Raw genomic sequence first — 16,478 nt, forward strand, 5'->3', positions numbered from 1 at the left:
TTGCACAAGATATTTCTTTCTAATATTGGTTTAAATGCCTTTTCCTGTGCATCAGATGCAGGGGTCAGTGAAGGTGAAAACCTTAGGAAACATAGGTGAGTAATGAAACATTCTAAAAATGGTGTGAAGCTAGTGAGGGATGTCCTCATTGTCAGCGATAAAGCACACCGAGGCAAGGCAAACGCCCATGGATCACAACCCTTTTCATTACAACAGTAAGATGATCCACACTTTCCATTTCATACTATCAGCTTTAAATGTTAAAACCAAAACTTTGATGTAAAGTTCCATAATAAAAAGAATAATAATGGCTCTGTGTGCCTGCTGATTAATGGGATGGATCTTAGCTATGTACAGACAGATGAGAGAACATATATTCAAAACTCTTCAGGCTAGAATTTAACTGAAAGAAACTAAGAAAATATGTTTCCAGAATTTTTAATAATAATCCCAAAACTCCCGATGCTACTTGTTCATTCAATCCATAATTCTTAGTAAAAACATTGACATTTAAATATTTAAATATACAAAATCTGAATAAACAATGAGCAAGTGTGATTTAAAAAAAGAAAGAAAGAAAAGAAGTTGTTTTCCTGAACATTTTTGCTCTTATCCATCTCATCCATGAGTTCATTTAAAAAAAGTGATTGCGCACACAGACTAATATCATATGACAACGGCTTTAGCCATATGTGTGCATATGTGTGCACCTTTCATCAGAATTCAAATCTGCATGGCACAATCCTTTTTCTAAATGTTTTACTTTTAGATTCTTTCTCATCTTTTTAGTGCTGGACTCTCTCTGGCCCTCTATACTGAGAGGGCAACACGAAATTATAGCTCAGCGAAGTGCAGTGGCTGAGCCCCAGAGATTCATCGATAGCCTCTATGATAAAGTCTAGTCCAGTAGGATTGCTACTAGTGCAATAACAGCAAGAGAGGGCCACAATAAAGTTTAGTTTAATGGCAAGAACAAATAACTTTAACATTTGGCTGAGGCACTGAACCCTTTCTCGAGGATCGCATCTGATATATCAGCAAGCAACTGGCCGTGACTGCTGGGCGATTGTGCTCGCCACTCTGGCAAGTGATGCATGCTGAGTCTTGTGGCAGGTGTCCATTTTATAGAGTTATTCAGTTGGAAATGCTGGACTGTGGTTAAGGCACAGAATTGGGAGGAGAGGCCTTGCTAGATTACTGTTACAGCACAGCTGACATCTCCCAGGCTCCTCTCTGTGCACCTATCTTCCCTCTAGCTAAATATTAGCCTCTGGGCTAACAGCAAGCATTCTCTGCTGCTGCAGAGCTTGGACAGGCTCTTGAGGACAGGGTCACTCAGATACTAATCACAGCACAAATGGCACAGAACAGAAGAGGAATTATATGACCAGCTGCTGGTCAGTTTACTCCGTTTCTGCTGCCAACGGTAGAATTTGATTTAAGCATGACTTAGTGTTTCATAATAAAAACGGTGCAACTAACAATCATTTTCATAGTTCTTGATTGCTTACCATAAATGAAATTGTCTTATTAACAGACGCAAAAAAGAAAATGCAAAGAAAAACTGAAAATCTTCCGATCGATAGACAACGTAAATATCGGCTTGAAAAATTGTTGAACTAATTAATTGGCTAGTTGTGTATCAGGTTTCTGGTATTTGGCTCATATTAATCAGCTAATCATTTCAGTTATAATATTCAATAAGATGATAAAGTAGGTTTGTGACCGCTGAAGCTCTCCGCTGTCACTTATCAGCAAATATTAGTCTCACAAGCTGTTTTGGCTTACATCAACATGTTAACAACATGAGCATGCACGCTGCACTGATGAGAAAATTTTATGGATCATAACAATATTCAATTTGCTGCCACAGCACCCTTTGACAAGGTACTTAGCCTCAGTGAGGGATGAGCGCCGATGGCCCTGAGGTGTTGCTGATGGCTGCACGAGTCTGCTGGGCAGCTGCTGGTCTGTGACTGCATCAAGGGTTCAGGCTGGCAGCCATATTGTTGAAATCAGCAGGAGAAGATTCCATGGGGAGATGGATAATAAAAGATTCTTAGACTTTAAGTGATGTGTTTAGGGACTAAATTACACCTGTTTAATTAATTTGGTTTGGAAATAAAAAGATTGATATTGGAATGCAAAGATGTTAGCAAGCTCTCATCTGCAACTTTTTGGAAGTAACACCTGAACTCATCGCTGTGCTATTTGCACTCAACCATCCCAGAAACCCTCCTCCTGGTTATCTTCTGCCACATTTCAAGTTTACACGGCCTGAAAAGACCCATTCATGACTTCTATTGTTGGATGTAGGCCTCATATGCGGATCCATTTGAGGGGGCCATTATCTAAGAAGAATGTGGGAGACAAAGTGAGGACAGGCGAGTGACAAATGATCAACCTGATAATAGGTTGTAAGACATACTTACCATGCTAACAACAAGGCGCACAGAATGGACGCGCCCCCTGTCGAAAACAAACAATGTGCTTCCAATTTATCATTGTTGATCCGTGTCATCATTACCCCTCGATGGCCATGCGGACATCAACATGACAATGCAACATGCAGCAGTGGCATTAGTGCGATTGATTATTATCATAGAGAATATGGCACAAATCTCTTATGAAGCGTTATAGCTGATGTGGATAGTAGCAAACAAACAGATTTATATCGTGTTGTCCCGGTGGAGGCAACTTGGCTGATAGAGTGTACGTGTCCATGTATGTGTTTTTGTCATGAGTGTGTGTGTTGGAAAGCTTTGCAGGTGAAATGTTGTGCTAATTCAGTACAGGCTGGGCTAATGTCAAGCCCCCGGGTCCTGTTCTGTTGGCAAGCTTATTGGTGATTAGAGATATAATTAAGAGTAGCTTTGATACAGGCACTGTCCTCCACCTCTTCAAGCTCCTGTTCACTACCCCCACCCACCCCTTGCACACAAAAATATACACTCCAACTGGCCCCCCCCGGGCCACTTCACATTGCTGTTTATGGTGCTTCCTCCATTATCTGCCAACAATAGGAGCCCTCATCCCACAAAACCCCAGCCAGCTGTGAGCCTGACATGGTGAGGGGTACACAGCCTCTCTCTGGCGACAATAAAAAGAAACTTGAATTTAAACAAAAAAAGTTACACCATATTTGCTCAGACTAACTATGATGAAAAGCAATGAAGACAAGGGCTCCTCATGTAGGTATCAATATAAATATTACTGGAAGGTCAATTAATATGTAAATTAACTCCTCCATTTAATTAGCTATTTAACTATTTTCCAAGGCATGGACATATTAAATCATGCTTAAATACCCCTCTAACTAGCCTCCTGACAATAGTGCCAGGGAGTCGCGGGCTCATAAACTACCGGCTTGACCTATAAAGAGCCCCGAGTCTGCTAATTCCATCTCAGCCTAATTTTATGACTTGCATAAAATAACCATAGTGCAGCTTTGTAGCTGTAAAGAGGATATGGGTAATAAAATGGAGCTGGGGAAAGCATCAGAAATCTCCTCTTCACTAGTGTCCTCATTTATTATTCTATTATTCTTTGCAGGGTACCAGGCTCATGTGAAAGACAAATGACCTTATTATATTAAATAATTTGTGAGGATATTAACCGTTAATCACACATAAACAGCATTTAAAAGGTATTGATTTTCCAGCGTTTTCAACAGCTTGTTAAATTTACGTCCAATAACATGATAATAGATAATCAGGTGAATGATATTCATTCATAGGGGACAGAGGAAAGGTAATGGGCATCACTGACCTTGACTCCACCATATTCTTTTATCTGGTTCTTTCATGACCTTCGAGCATGGTCAAGGTGCACCCATGTGTTAGACACTGCGACCTGCATGGGAGCAAGTCCAATGCTTGCTGAGTTAAATGTAAATTATTATTCTTTTGTGTGGAACATTTCTTAACTCAATTCAAATCTAAAGAATCTGTCAAAAGATTACAATTTTAGAATGTTAATTAAGGATAAAATATTTGGTCAATTTGATTGTTTGTTGATGACGATTTTAACAACTGCTTAATCTTCACATGCAATTATAGGCACAAAAAACTCTTTGTTAATTGGTTTGAATATTTTCAATTTTGTTCTGCTGAACTGACGGGCATTTTTAAAGATCAAACTGCTCTAACCAATTATTCTAAATAAAATCTAATGAATTGATGATTAAAAGATATAACTCTCGCATCCAAAACTGATTTTGATGTTTATCCATTTATCCTCATCTACATTTGTACTGATTAGATTATCTATTGGAGGAGTTTGAGGTGCAGTAAAAATCAGTGCATGCTAGAAGATAGAATACAGCATTGGTTAAGTCAAAGCATCCTTGTACAAGTACACTTTGTAACATTTTTTAGCCTCATGACCTGCAAAGATGACCTTCTGTGTAGTTTTATCAAAGGCAACAAACTTTGTGTGAAAAGTTGCTAACCGTTTGTTTGCTTCTGAAACACTCCATCAGGGGCATCACCTTCTGTTTGGCACTCTTGACAGCTGTATTCTGATCTCCATGATTACTTTTTGATGCAGCTCTTTCCTTCCTCAATGTGTGTGTGCATTTGTACGAAATAATGCGTGTGTGTGTGTGTGTGTCTGCGTGATTTCTATGTGTCTTCTGACCGCCCGCAGATACCATTTAGGTTTGAAAAGTCTTCCAAGTTGCTGTTGGGGAAGCTGACTTGCCACAATAATAAATTTGCAGCAGGTAACAGAGAATAGCAAGTGGCATGCAAATCTGTCTTGGTGTCCCTCTGGGGCCCTGGTGTTCACTCCAGGAGAAAATGAAGCCATGGTGTGCCAAACACTGTCTCTCTTTCTCTCCTGGGCCGAATGTTAATTTCAGCAGAAAGAGCCAAATAAGGTGTCAACTGGTCTCTTTTCTCCAGCCATGTAAGCACACAGAGGCTTTTTCAGTAGATGGATATGTGAGAGGATAGACTCACATTGCCTACATGACACTGGCCCTCTTGATACATTATGACAGGCCAATCTTTTATTAGCCTGGGCTTCGTTTTCAAATCCTATCAAGGGAAAAAAAAAGTGAGCAAGTTGAATTTTCCCTGGATGTGTATGGCAGATTTATTATGCAGCGGCTTCTTCTGACCCCACATATAAAACCTGATAATTATTAGCCTCGTGTTTTTGACAGATCTGGTTATCAGGGTGTTATTTGAGATCCACGTTAACTGCAGCACCTAGATTTGACAGACAAGACCACATACAGTCATGCTGTTTTCCAAATGATTATCTTAAAGAAGTATGTCGGACCTTCGGAGTGCTCAGTCCTTCATGGCAGAAAGAACAAAATCAAATCATCCTGTTTTAATATTAACTAGCAGATTCCAGGACAGTAAATGAATACAGGGGTAGACGGTAGAGTAATTCAATTACTGTGTGCTAGTGCAGGTCTAGCTTTATAGCCTGTTCTCTGCTCTCTGAGCACATCCACAGCTAAATGAACATGACAGGCAATGGTCATCTCCCCTTGTTGTTACAAGATAGCTGTTAGGCTGCCACTGTACTGATATAAAGCAGGTCGGGGTTCTCAGAATGTTTACAAGGCACAAAGCAATATTTTAATTTGTGCAAAGGATTAGATTTTTTTTATATCTGAGCGTACATCAGCTCATGAAACTTTAACACCAATAGTGGTTATTTCACAAGGGAAGACTTGACGCCCTTGGGGATTGAAGTTGCAGCACAGTGAGCTTTGTCTTTACTTTTCTTTTCTTTTTTCATTTCTTTTCTTTTATTTCAGGTCAGATATTCAAAGTAGCATGACCAATGTCTAAATGATAAGTTGTCAAACTGGTCAAAATAGCATTCTTTTTTTACCATAATGACATATGTTACCACCATCGTACCAAAATGACTTACACGTTGACCCGAAATTTCTCAGACTCAGCTTGTCTTGTCTCCTCATTTTTTAGAATAAAATAACCATGTACAAAAGACAGCACTCACAAAAAATCGAAGTCACAATAAATTTAGGAATCCCCAATGAGGCTGTCCCCAGTCTTTCACAGCCAATACTTTTGTAAAATAAGCCCAGCTTTTTCTGTGACAGCAAGCTGGCAAGCCTGAAAGTCAGGACAGTAGTGGAACTGATTCTGAGGCTCGATGGTGACGGTGTTGGTGGATGGATGTGCTCTGGTGCTGGACAAGGGGGTAAACTGTATTGATTCTGATCCAGTCTCATTTTTGTAAGCTGACGGCATTTCTCGCTGTGTTTGGGTACCTTTTTGATGGCCTTGACAGCTTCTGCTGAATGCTGTCAGAGACTATTTGGCAGGCTGGACATGGATGGAGGAGGGAGGTATGCAGGAAAACAGAGGAGGAAGAGAGGAAGGCAAAAGGGAGAAGGAGGAGGCTACCTGTTCAATTCAGTCCAGGCTGGTGACAATCGCTTCAGCCTTGGAATCAATTCCGTCTGTTTACAGACCGTTTCACAGTCTTTTACCTGTAACATCACTTGTGTCAGTCCCATTAATACCCCCAGATATATAATGGTTGAATTAGCATAATGGCTAACGCAAGGGCCTGGAGTGTGAGCGGATAGCATATGTCAACACGTTCTCTTCACTCACCCAATTAGAGGTCATTAACAGGCCTGCTTGGCTGAAAACATCAGCAAAGTTAAAGACAATTCCAAACAGCATCCTTCCAACCCCCTTATTCACTGTTGTAATAGATGGCCCATAGAAAATGAAATGTTAGTAAACAGTCAGACAGCTTAAACTTCAGAAGGTTCTTCCTTAGTTTGATTGTGTCCTCAACCATAGCTGTAAATTGCTGCATCTGTCTTATTTCATGTTCATTACCTTTCCGGTATTTTCTAGCCGCTGAACAGAAAGTGATACCACCCCTATGGAGGGGGTCACATGAAATCATCAATTATATTTGATTAATTGGATTATATTTTTCCATTTCACAGTGTTTCTGTAAAAGAAAAAAAGATGCTCCAAAGATTATAAAGATGAAACAATATTTTCCCTTATCAAAATAAAACCACACAACAATGGTAAAGACAAAAAGGTAGGCAGGTGTTTGCAGATCATTGATTCAACCATTTATACACATGCTTACCATGCTTTGCAACATGTAATTAATTCAGATGCATATTTAGTATTGGCCTATTAACTTTTTTTTCAATTAACTGGTTGAAACGAGTCTTTGGACATCTGGCAATCTTGCTAATGTCAGGAAAATTAATTGTAAGATAAGTAGTACAATTTCAAATTTAAAAGGGTTACCTTTTAACATTGAAAGCATTAGATTTTTATATTTATTGGCATATATGGAGGGAAGGGATGCAGTGGTGGCTATTCTGTTGGTCAAATTTTGCAACTTTGCCATTACATATTGAACATTTAACTAACTGCAGAAAAAACTGTGCCATATTATTGTTAGCTAGAAGAAGTGCTAAATCAAGAGACTGTGTGGTCAGTGTTAGGTTTTATTTAGAAATGTGAGAAAAGTGCTTATACTCTCACTGTAGCCTGAGCAAAAACTGAAAAACAATAGTGTAAGTGTCAAGCAAAGTCCTTGATCGTATTGTTTAAAAACTGCAGAGGCAAGCATGGCCTGACTGCACATCCTCCTTGGCCTCCAGTTAGTTGTATACTGGCCAAATTACAGTTCTGCTCCTGAAAAGCTCTTTAGATATCTACAGACTGTGTGGCTATCAACATTATCAAAATGCATCGCACCTCAAGACCTCATGGCTTCTCAGTTTACTGTAATGTGTTGTATTACTATGCATCACATAATACTTTTAGTTGATTGGCTTCTGTATCTTGGACATTTTGAATTAAATTAATGAACTACTAAAAAAACAAAAAACACAGAATGTCAATAGAAAGAGTCCTGTACACAATGAAAGCATGATAAGTTATTTTACCTTCAGACAAATATTGGACCAAAATTGGACAAAATATTGTCTCATGAAACAAAATTATGGCTTATAAATAAACATCTTCAACAACTAGAGAAGAGGAGGTAAACAGGCACACATTGTTCTTACATTTTTGTACTATTGATCTTACATTCAATTCATAATTCTTAGAAACGAGAGGATCAAGAATGGGGCCAAGTAGTCAATGCATCATCTTTATGGTCATTAGTTATCTAATTCTGCTGTAATCATATGATTTTTTTTTTTTGTGTAATTTCTTTTAATATTGCTGTATTATTCTGTAATCCTCTTTAGATGTAAATATTAAGATCATTTTAGTACATTTTACCTTTTTTTATTATTATTCCTACTGATATGATTCTGAATTACTCAATAAGTTCTACAGAATGACCTCATAATTATAATGTCATTTCTGTATTAACATGTAAAATGTTTTTGTTACAAGAAACCCAAAATCAAGTGTCATGACAGGAAAAAAAAATCACTTACCAATGACAAAAACATTATTACTTTCAAAACAACAGATTCTATTAGATTCCATGTTTTAATTATATAAAGAGCAGCTGTAGTACGTATGCTCTGTCTTTCACAGTGTTGGCTCGTCACAAATTGGTGGGCAGGTCCCTGACGCAGCCACCAAACCTCGGCTCATGTCTGCATCAGGATGCAGCCCACTCTCTCTGCTGCCCTGCTTGACTCAGTTCTGTTCAGCTTTGCGGCCAGGCTGCAATGATAAGTCACCTAGCCAGCCAGTATTGATTGGGGGTCCTCGAGGCTTATACAAAGGCGAGGAGGGAGGTGACTGATTGTGTTTTACAAAGAACATTATCACTCCACTCAACGCAGGAAGGCCGACAGAATTTCCTCGCCCAAGAAATGGAGACGACCACCCAGGCTGGGAGTATATGACTTGACTCACTGAAGCGCTAAGTCCAATTTGAAAGCCAAATTGTGAGGCTTAAAACAAAGGGGAAAAAAGAGAAATGGTTACAGTTTGTCTGGTGATTGTTCTCTCTGTAACATTGACCAGTCCATACAATACTGGCCTTTCTATGAAACAAATTGCCCTCTTCTGGATATGCTTTGTATGCTTTAACCTAAAAGTCCACACACATTGAGATTCACAGAGACTCATGTCATATGATTATTTTATAGCCGTAAGCTGATATTCCAGTATATGTCTGCTCTGGATGAATGTGTCAAAGGTTGACTGCTAAAAGAAAGGTGATATCATGCATTTAAAAAAAGAAAATGGATAAGTCTATTATGTTACAAAAACTTTTTACCTCAATTACTTTACATTAAGGCCAGATCAGTTGCCTTAGCATAGCTTTTAGTGTTTAGATTGAACTTAAACTTAAAGATTAGACTTGGATCAGGTTAAGGACCGCTCCAAACAAAGAACATGGCCCCCAGCTGAAAAAAGAAAACTGCCAGAAGATGATGCCGCCTTTCTCTGCCTCTTCAGCCTTTTCCTTAACACCTCTCCTTTTGTCTCCTCTCAATCTTTCTTGATCATTTTCTGCCTAAATAAAGCTTGCACTTTCTCTGAGTAATCAGGCAAGAGTATCAGGATCTAATAGACTCACACAAGCTCCCTTATCAGCCAGGTGCAATCTGTGCCTGCTGCCGCTTAACAAGGAATTAAACATTTTTCCATGCTGCTGCCAGCACTTTAATTGATTGATGCTAAAAGTTTGGAAAATAAAAGCCTGGTGCGTTGAATGAGGCGCCGCTTTCCAGGCCCTGCCGGACCCCAGTGAGAGAAGAGTTCTGGATTAGAAGTGGCAGTTCACATTTTCAGCATCAGTCGGCCCTGTCATCTCAGCCCAGCCAGGATGCGTGTCTGAGTGTTCAAGCATGTGTGAGTGTGTACGTGGTATGCGTGTCTGCCGCTTCACATGGAGAGCAGCGGCTGAAAGACACATGTACTTGAAATAAGGGAATCAATAGAACACTTAATGAACAATTAGGAGAACAGCTGTAGGCCTGTCAGACACCCATCTGCACACGGATCTGTTCTGAGAGAGCAAGAGTGAGAGTGAGGCCTCACCACAGCTCGCAGGCTATTGCTTCAGGACATGTTCAACCCCCTTTAGCCTATATACATCCATTTACACCTCGCGTCCCTCCCTCTGCCCCAAGCTGTGTGAGCCAGGCCCAATTTAGCCGAGCAGCCCTCCATCTCCTTTCATCCCTCACCTCACATTAGCTGGAGAAGCCACTAAAGATATGGAAATGGCACAGGACATCCTTCAGGGTTGTGTCAGTGGAGGAGGGGATCAATAAATTTGACAATCCATGGCATTTAATTAAACTGGCTGCCGGAAGCTAGGCAGTTTGTTTTTCTGTGTGGGACTCAGCCCGGCGTTTATTGCTCAAATGAATACATAAGTGTATTCATAAGCACTCTGTACATTAAATCCACCTTCCTATTTGAGAGGGGTTGTGGGGGCCTTTCAACTTTCAATGCTGACTGAGCACACGGACAGGCAAAATTAATATCTCCACCTCTGCCCCCGGTGACTTTTAACGTATTCTTGATGCATAAAGAGATATCCTACTCAACGAAGGCACTGACAAATGAACATCGACCAGTCAGCTCTCCTGATTTGCCTGTCTGTGACAGTGGCGACCTTATGTGCCAGTCAGGACGAAAAATAGTCAACAGTAAACGCACACTGACAGAGGTGTTGGATAGATAGGTTCAGCCTTCGTCTGGGTGTCTGACATTTTTACGTGTAGATCAGCAGGCTATGACCGACAGCTATTATGCCTAACTAAGCACAGGGATCTGGAAAGAGAATCAGAGGATGGGAAAAGTCTGATAATTGACCTTGTACAGCCTCTCTGTCGTTCTTTATTAAAACTTCATTTAAAGAAGAACAACCCCGGGTGGGTGCTGCTGAAGACTCTTTATCTCCTGCTCTTTCAGCAGCTATAATGGATTACATTGGAATCCATTATGCATTCCACACAAGGAAGAAGTAGGGCCCAAGACCTGCTTAAAAATATATTTTTAGTACTGAAAATTAATGTGTTCACACAAGCCACTGAATCATTTTAAATGTTCTTTTTTAGTATATTAGGTATATGTGTTGAAAAGACCTATATTTCAATGAGGCCGTGGGGCCAGTGGTGTGAGAGTAATGGGTGTGCTAATTTATTCATGATTTTAGCTGTGTTGCTATCTCTGTTTTTTTCTTCTTCTCATTCTTGTTTTGTTTAATGATGTATATTGTGTGTTTCAAGTCTTTATTGTTATGCTGCACCATTCTTGTAAACTTCTACCGCTTTTCTAGTACAAATATCACCGAGAAAGAGAAACTGCATGCTAGCTCTGGTAAACCACTGACACTTTTGCATGCTGCCAGGCTTTAAGCACACCTGCTTTGCACTCCACTGTGCCCTTCAACACATTCTACATTTAAGAAAAGGCTGTGCCACAGACTGTGTTCCACATGGCAATTTTAAGCAATGTGATCTTAGAAAAAACTTAGCTGCATCGGTACAGACTGCAAATTGTTATCGTTTCCAAATTAAGGCTCAAAATTCATTCGGTTATTCATTACAATTACAATTACATACAATTACTATGTTTGTTTGCCCTAATGCAATGCAACTTTGGTTGCTGTAATGATCACATGTCATCTTGTGATGATGATGACTGCTGACTTTCATAAAATCCATGTAATTGTAAAAGTTTGACTCACCTCTTGCAAAAAATTTTCCCACTATCCTTTTACTTTTCCACTTTCTCTCCGACTCAGAATTCATTACTTGTTACTTCAATTTCCTCTGCAAATGGTTCAGATGAGGAATACAAGCACATGTTAGGGTAAGATGCTTAAAATTCATTGTCGGGGTTTTTAAAGTACACTTAAGGCTTACAAATGTTAATACTAGTGGATCTCTGTTCCCCTCAAAATACATCAACTTCTCTCAAGAAATACAAAGTCAACACTGCCAAATACATTTTGTATCTCTGTAACTAGATTCCCTCCTGATCGGTGTGCTGTTAGTCCTTCCGAAAATAGTTTTATAATTCAGTATGTAAGTCCTCATTAAGTGCATTCCCACTGTAGGAACCTTTTGCAGTTCCTATAACCTTTTCAGGAATAGGGTCGTTTTTTACAGGAACTAGGGACCACGGCCCTCACTTTCTATAACCATTTTAGCTCCTTCTCCGAGGCTGGGTCTTTTCTGGGTTCCATAGGAACACATATGACATAGGTGTTTGGTGGTTGGTAGCTACGCCCCTTGTCAGATTTCCACTTCTTCATGTTCCTAATCTGCTCAACGCAAACAGTAGAATAACGGCTGAAATGTTTTCTCATACAACACGGACACAACCGGCGGGTGTTTAATAAGTTAAACCTACACGTTGTCTCCTTTGTCTGCGGCGCTCTGCTCTCCTTTCTTCATGAAACGAAGAAGTATGGCCTGCGCTCGATCCTTCGTCTCCTGACTCTCTGGGAGCTTTTCCAGCCTCGATGTTAGACGCCCGATGTGATCGTCCAAGATTAATATCACCATCATGCAGACCATGAATATGGTGGCCTTCCCGCTCTCCATATTAGCTTCTTGGTGGTTTTCGCGGATTTTGTTTTGTTTTGTTTTGTTGTTGAGTGTGGCGCTAAGGTAACACGTCACTGTCGCAGACGGTTGCGTCGCATCAGTCCCGACCTGGTCCCGACTCATGTGTGAATGCAGACTGAAACAGTTCCCCTGGGGAAGGACAGTTATCAGAACGAAATTCGAGGTGGACCGTTCTTGGAACTGCATTCTTAGAACTGCTCTGTCCGAATGCGGCTATTGATACATACTCATTTGACACCAGAAAAAAAAGAATTACTGTGTTAACTGGACCAGAACCAGACTTTCTAAATGACTGGAAGCATGTTAGTTCAACAAAAATTGTACGCCACTGAGCTTCTGAAAACCTGACCTAACACTTTCAGATGATGCAGTTCAGGGTTAAATCACTCCTGCATGTATACACTTTATTAATATTTTTTTCTTGTTTCTTTTGTCAGATGGCCAGAGCTAAATATTTTGTCAGAAATTGTGGCTATGAGTCAGCTCACGGTCGCTAAAAGCATTTCCAGACATTTCCGCTCTGCTCTAATAAAATTCAGATTTTATATCCATACTGTCATCTGACAAAATCATGTCGGGAATGTCTTGAACGTTTACTCACACAGTCCACATATGTGCAGTTTCAGACAAACTTTGATCAATAACTCGCTACCATACATGTATATTGAGACTACTACGTTGGTGCAATTAAATGGCCAGATGGAACTCTAACAGCAGCAGAACTAAACTGTGTATGTCAAACTGACTCTCAAGCCCCCTCTTGTCCAAATAAGGTCACTTATGGTCACTTGAGGCTTCAAAGCAGCAGTTCACAAACCAGTCGGTGGCACCATGGCATCTCTGACCTTCATTCATTTTAAGTCTACCAGTTAGAAATAGGAGGAGTAAGTTATAAAGATGAATCTGATATCAACATTTGTTGTCATCTATACATTATACAATAAGGTATAATAATGACAGATTATTCTTAGGGCCCACTGAAAAAGCCTCCATTTTCCATTCCTGCTCTGGTAGCTTTGATGAGAAAATGGCATCAATGATCCTTTCTGCACTTTGCTAAACACATTGGATTCAATGGATAATAAAATTTCAAACAAATATGGAAGAATTGATGGAAATGTATTTGAAGCATCTATGGTTCATCAAAAAAACTATGTAAGTGAAACAGAAGAATTTTTGCTGAAAATTGGATGATGTGATGCAGCTAATTGTTAAACAAAGCTTATTTTGCTGCAAGTTTTCTAAATCATCAAGAAAACATAGGTTTTGTGAATGATAGGTCAGTTAAGGTGCTGGTAACCAGCTGGTCGAGGTGAATGGCCACCCTTCCTGAGTCTGGTTCTGCCACAGGTTTCTTCCTGTTCGCCTCATGCATGCTTAGGACGGGGGATTGGATCAAAGAGAATTTTCGGCGCAATTTGTTGGTTTCCTTAGCTGGGAAATGTTTTTTAAATTGGCTATGTATGTATGAATTGGACTAATTTTGAAATTAATGAATTGGATTGGATTGGCTTGGATCATGATTACAATGAATTGGACTCTAATTGACTTTAATCGGACTGTATCATTGAAGTGCCTTGAGATGACATTTGTTGTGATTTGGCTACATATAAATAAACTGAATTTAATTGAATTAAAGGACAAGACCGTTTTTTTTACATTGGGCCCTTGATTTCACATTATAACATGATGTTCTACTCAACCCTGCTTGTTGTTGGTAATTTGGAGCTGTTCCGAAGATATTCGAGAGGCGTCTGGCTGCTCTCTTGAGATATTCGGCCATGAAACGGTTCCCTATGGGCAATGTTATACAGGCACAAACTATGCTGTTTATAATTTATTAATTACTGTACACTAGCACTGATAACGTGGAGGTGCGTCGCTTACTTAAAAAAATCCGGGTTACTGTAATTTTGAATTTTTGTCGTAAAGTGGGTGTTACTGACGTCATCGTCGTGCTACTACCACAGACAGCCCACAGACCTGCTGCCTATTTATTCATTCGGCTAAAATTCAAAGTTACAGTAACCCGGATTTTTTTAAGTAAGCGACGCAGCTCCACGTTATCAGTGCTAGTGTACAGTAATTAATAAATTATAAACAGCGTAGTTTGTGCCTGTATAACGTTGCCCATAGGAAACCGTTTCATGGCCGAATATCTCAAGAGAGCAGCCAGACGCCTCTCGAATATCTTTGGAACAGCTCCAAATTACCAACAACAAGCAGGGATGAGTAGAACATCATGTTATAATGTGAAATCAAGGGCCCAATGTCAAAAAAACGGTCTTGTCCTTTAAGTATCCAGCTAAACACGACAGGGAACCAAATACACAATGCCAGTATATCTGTTACGAATAACAGTATCTGATTCACTTGTACTTTTGTTAGGTTTGTACTGTCAGCTGTGAAAATGGTTTGGTAGTTACTGTTTGACCCTTTTCATAAAGTCCAGGACTGCTGTGGCTCTGTTGTGGCTTGCTGTATGGAGGCAGAATTTACTTTTGCAGTCATCCTAAAGCAAATTTGCATTTATAGGTTAACCAAAGCTGAACATTACATATAAGCAATTATATCGGATTTGACAGATTTTCAATCAATCAAGTTAGTTTTCTTGGGACCCCCTTGAAAACGAGGTGATTCACCTCAAGGGGTTTATCCTAATAAAGAAATTTGACAATCAATCAAACTTTATTTATATAGCCCTTTACAATAGCCAACTGGTACTCAAAGTGCTTTACAACAGGAAAAAAACAACAATACATATATTTTGTTAAAAGTATTTGATTTAGGTTCAAAAGGATGTTTTTAATGTTAATTGGACAGAATTTTATATATATTGAGCACTAACAGACAGTGTCTTTGGTGGTTAACTGATCAGTGTATGATTTACAAAGAGGTATTTCTTAGATCATTCCATTCTTTCATAGTTATTGAATTATCATTATTGTTTCTTAATCTTTCATTTGTTTTACTTATTTCTTGTTTGAATTTATCTTTGGTTGATTTATTTGTTACTTTTCTCTTATTAACAATTTGTAAAGAACTTTGAATTGCTCAAACTTTTTGCGAATGGAGCTATAAAAACAAAGTTTGATTCATTAACCGATGCTATATCATAATGGTTTGCTCACTCAGTTGACTGCTGCTTTAATATTTGACTTGTACAATGGTCCACTCATTGTCCACTCAAGAATTCAAAATATAGAATGATTATCATGTGTATAATTTTTTACAATTCTAATTTCTTGAATATTAAAAGGTTAGACTGCACCATTAGGTTGACTGTGAGCACAGGTGCTGATTAAGTTGATTCACTGAGGCAATTACAGCCAGATCCCCTTTAATTACTGTGGGTTTTATTGCAACTGTGTGATAATGGTGCACAGGGCCTGCAGGAGTTTTAGATGGTGATGAGGTGGCAAAGTAGCACACAAAGACACAAATCTACAGGATGGGGAGAGATCCCAGACACACACACACTGACATACGCACACAAAAATGGTAAAAAAAAACATTGCTCTCTGTCACTGACACACAATGACACACACACACACACACATACAGCCCACTGTATGTCATTAAGCAGGTGTATGTTAGGGAATAATAACCAGACAAAACTTACAGGCCACACCTTGGCAGAGACGGATGCAAGTTAGAATTCTAAAATGAGGTTAAGCTAAGACTGGAGTGTGTGTGTAGTGGATGATCCACACTCTTAGATTCATAGCATGTCCTTCCACGCACATTTTACACACACAGACAGGCTGACAACCTCCTAACCTCCACTCCCCTACTCCTTTCACACATACACACAACACACTTGCCACCTTGCTCAACACTGGCATGCAATAAGAAACAAGTCGACAGCTACACAGCAGGCAATATCCACTGCCTTCAGCCTGAGTGCCTGTTTCGGATGCATCTGGTTAGTAAAAGCTGACAGTGG

This window comes from Odontesthes bonariensis, chromosome 15 (genome assembly GCF_027942865.1).
Source record: "Odontesthes bonariensis isolate fOdoBon6 chromosome 15, fOdoBon6.hap1, whole genome shotgun sequence".
Classification (NCBI taxonomy): Eukaryota; Metazoa; Chordata; class Actinopteri; order Atheriniformes; family Atherinopsidae; genus Odontesthes; species Odontesthes bonariensis.